Raw genomic sequence first — 4,364 nt, 5'->3', positions numbered from 1 at the left:
AGATACAATATAACGTTATCCCATATATATACTTCAATATGGCAGAAGCAAAGAGGAACAAGGAACAACAAAGGCAAATGAGTATCATATGACAAACTTTCCATATCAATCAATGATTTGATTCAAAGATATACGATCAATGAGACATGACAATTTCTATACTTGATATACATCAATAAAGCTTTGGCCCAAATGGCACAGAAGACATACACTTTCTGATTTAAACATTTCCGTAGATTTCAGGCTTATAGCCCTGTCTAACCATCTGCCAATGCCATAGAATATGAGTCATTCTCTTACGGAGACATGCTCTACATGGCCAGAGGCTACGTACCAGTACCACCGTGAATCTAAGTCCTTTCACTGATCACATGGTCAAAGGTATAGCTTTGCTATCATAAATAGCAGGAATAAAAATAACACGGGAAAATAACACGGAATAAAAACACTGAAAAGCACATAGCACATATAACACATAACATACAATTGTTCCTATATATTAAACTCACCGTGAAATAACCGAGGGTTAAAATAGTAATTTGGGCAGCACTTCGTTACTATAATTAGCTTTGTTCGTTGAAAACAGGAGTTTTCTTGAAAACCGGGCCCTGCGAGGGTTGGGCTTCAAACCGAAAAGATAAATTTCTCGGGATTCTCGGGAACTTCGGGGAGTGTTTCGGGCGTTGGAAATAATCCCGGGGCTTCAGGGGAAGTTGAAATAGTAGAAATATGAGTTTACGGGTGAAAAAGGGGCATTTTCTAATATTTACCCGGGAGGTCTCGCACCCTTATATAGGTGCGAGCCTCGGATCCGAAGCAAGAGGAAGGAGCCAGGTAGCAGCGAAGTTGCGAGGCTCGGTACACGCGTCAGAAGGGTGAGGTTCGGATGACAAGTGGCTTGGTTCAGACGGAGGCACGCATCCGAGTTCGGAGGCTACAGCGTGACGCCACGCATCGGAAGGGGAGAGGGTCGCAGCTTCGGTCGAATCGGATAGCGACGCGTGTCGGATTCTCGGCTGCACAGCTCATCGACGTCGGACACACGGCATGCTGACTCACCGAGATCGGACACGGAGCGGTTCACGAGAGCGGGTGACGTGGCCGGTACTGTTCATGCGAAAATTCCTGGTATTATCCACTATTTCTCGGTTTTTGAGCCAAAATCTTCCGAAATTCGTAACTTTCGCACACGTGCTCGGTTTTTGACGTTCTTTATATGCACGCGTAGGTGAGAATATAATCCACAACTCTCGTTTAGACTTCGTCGGCTAATTTTGAATTTATTTTTAATATTATTATTTTTAACAGACCGCGACAGGAAAATCCGTAAACTGAAACTTAGAAAAATCATAACTTTCTCATACGAAGTCAGATTTGGGCGTTCTTTTATGAAAATTCTCGGTTTAACAAATATTACGACTTTCATTTAGATCGTCAAGGCTAAAAAGTAGTTTATCAAAAACTCACTTTTTACGTCATTCGACGCCGTGCCGGTTTTGTCGCGGATTTTCGATTGGTCATAACTGCTTCGTTATAACTCAGATTTCGATGAGGTTTTCGCCTAAATGTTTCTAACGAAATTATCTACAAATTTCAATGATAAAATTTTACTTATTTCAAATTTTATATTTTCGTTAAATTTCAATATTTGCCTAATGTTCGAAATCTCATAAGACTCCAACACATTTTGGATGATTCTAAACATAGTTTTACTTCATTTCTAGTAAAAGCTATCCGTTAGAACTCAATACTCAATATCACATAATATTTCATAATATTATTTACTTAAAACACGATTTCAAAACGTGTATGTTACAAATACCTCCTCCTTTTGAGGATTTCGTCCCCGAAATTACATCGATTAAAATAAATGGGGATATTTCGCTCTTATCTCATTCTTATTCTCTTAAGTATAGTTCGGGACTCGATGGTGTTTCCACTTGACAAGCACCAACTCTACTTCTTTATTACGTAGATTAGTTGTTCTTTCATTCACGATCTCTTCAGGCTCTTCTACATATCTTAACTTATTATCCAATTTCACCTCGGATAATGGAACTGTCTCATCATAGATGCTCAAGCATTTGCGTAGATAACTCACATGAAAGACATCATGAATACCTGCCAAATCTTCAGGCAATTCCAAGCGGTATGCTTGTTTACCAATCCTATGGAGGATTTTGAAAGGACCAACAAATCTAGGTCTTAGTTTTCCTTTCTTTCCAAATCGCATAAGACCTTTCCATGGGGATACCTTCAAGATTACGAAATCACCCACCTGGAATTCTATTGGTCGCCTCCTCTTTTCCGTATAGGACTTTTGTCGATCCTGGGCAGCTTTCATTCTTTCTCGCACAATTTGAATCTTGTCGGTGGTGTCTTGAATCATTTCAGTGCCTCCAAGGATATTCTGTCCTACATCACGCCAACATAATGGCGTACGACATTTGCGACCATATAAAGCTTCATATGGTGGCATTTTGATTGAAGCGTGGTAACTGTTATTATACGAAAATTCGACAAGAGGTAAGTATTTATCCCAGTTACCACCGAACTCCAAGACACATGCACGAATCATATCTTCTACTGTTTGAATTGTTCTCTCCGTCTGACCATCTATCTGGGGATGATAAGCTGTGATAAAAGCAACACGAGATCCCAATTCACGTTGCATACTTGCCCAAAAGTGAGATGTGAAGCGAGTATCACAATCACAAATGATCTTTAGTGGCACACCATGTCTTGCAACAATTTCATCCAAGTATACTTGTGCGTATTTCTCCATTGGAGTCGTTTCACGCATGGCAAGAAAATGAGCGCTTTTAGTCAGGCGGTCGACGATTACCCAAATGCTATCATGTTGTCTAGCAGTCTTTGGTAATTTGGTAACAAAATCCATGGAAAGTTCTTCCCATTTCCATACAGGAACACTAAGACTTTCTGGAGTTCCGTAAGGCTTTTGGTGCTCTATTTTGACTTGTAAGCATACTAAGCATTCCTGTACATATCTTCCAACGTCTCTCTTTAATCAAGGCCACCAATAATCAGATCTTACATCATAGTACATTTTACTTGTACCAGGATGTATTCACAGTTTAGACTTATGGGCTTCATCTAAAATCTTCTTTCTTAATCCACCAATCTTTGGAATCCATAGCCGATTCTTGAATACCTTCAATCCTCGTGGATCATCAAGTAAAACATCGGTATAATGTACCATCCCTTCTTTCTTCACATTTTCTGGCTTTAGGGCCTCTACTTGCCATTTCTATAGTTCATCTAGAATAGTGAACTTTACTGTAGTGTGAAGAATAGCATAACACATACTATTAGGATAAACTTTTATGCTAAGTGCATCGGCAACTACATTAGCCTTTCCAGGATGATACATGATTTCACAGTCATAGTCTTTGATCAGCTCCATGGCTCGTTGTTGTCTCATATTCAGAGTTTGCTGACTGAATATATACTTGAGACTCTTGTAGTCGGTATACAATTGACATTTTGTACCAAAAAGGTAATGTCTCCAAAGTTTTAGGGCAAATACCACTGCAGCGAGTTCGAGATCATGAGTGGGATAATTCTTTTCATAATCTTTCAGTTGTCTTGAGGCATAGGCTATCACTTTACCACGTTGAATCAACACACAACCGAGTCCCAATCTTGAAGCATCGCTATATAAGGAGAAATCATCATCACCTTCTGGGAGTGATAAGATTGGAGCATGAGTCAAAAGATCTTTTAGAGTTGAGAAAGCTTTTTCTTGGGCTTCACCCCATTCGAACTTCACTTCTTTTCGTGTAAGACTCGTGAGAGGTACGGCTATACGAGAAAAGTCTTTAATGAATCTCCGGTAATATCCCGCGAGACCCAAGAAACTACGAATTTCGGAAGCATTACGGGGCACTTCCCAATTCTGAATAGCTTCGATTTTGGTAGGATCTACGGATACACCGTCACCAGAAATAACATGGCCGAGAAATTGAACTTGACGAAGCCAAAATTCACATTTCGAGAATTTAGCATATAGTTTATCCTTTCGAAGAAGTTCTAATACCGCACGAATATGTATGGCATGATCAGCTTCAGACTTGGAATAGATTAGAATATCGTCAATGAATACGATGACAGATTTATCGAGCATTGGGCGGCATACCCGATTCATCATATCCATGAATACAGTAGGAGAATTTGTCAAACCAAACGACATGACAAGGAATTCATAATGTCCATATTGAGTACGAAAAGCAGTCTTCGGTACATCCTGCTCGTGCACTTTCAACTGATGATAGCCAGATCTCAAATCAATCTTTGAGAAATAGCTAACACCCTGAAGTTGATCAAATAAATCGTCAATGCGAGGT

The sequence above is a fragment of the Lactuca virosa genome, chromosome 4 (genome assembly GCF_052849685.1).
Source record: "Lactuca virosa cultivar CGN04683 chromosome 4, Lactuca_virosa_CGN04683_v6, whole genome shotgun sequence".
In the NCBI taxonomy this organism is placed as follows: Eukaryota; Viridiplantae; Streptophyta; class Magnoliopsida; order Asterales; family Asteraceae; genus Lactuca; species Lactuca virosa.
Note: the sequence above shows the minus strand (reverse complement) of the source record.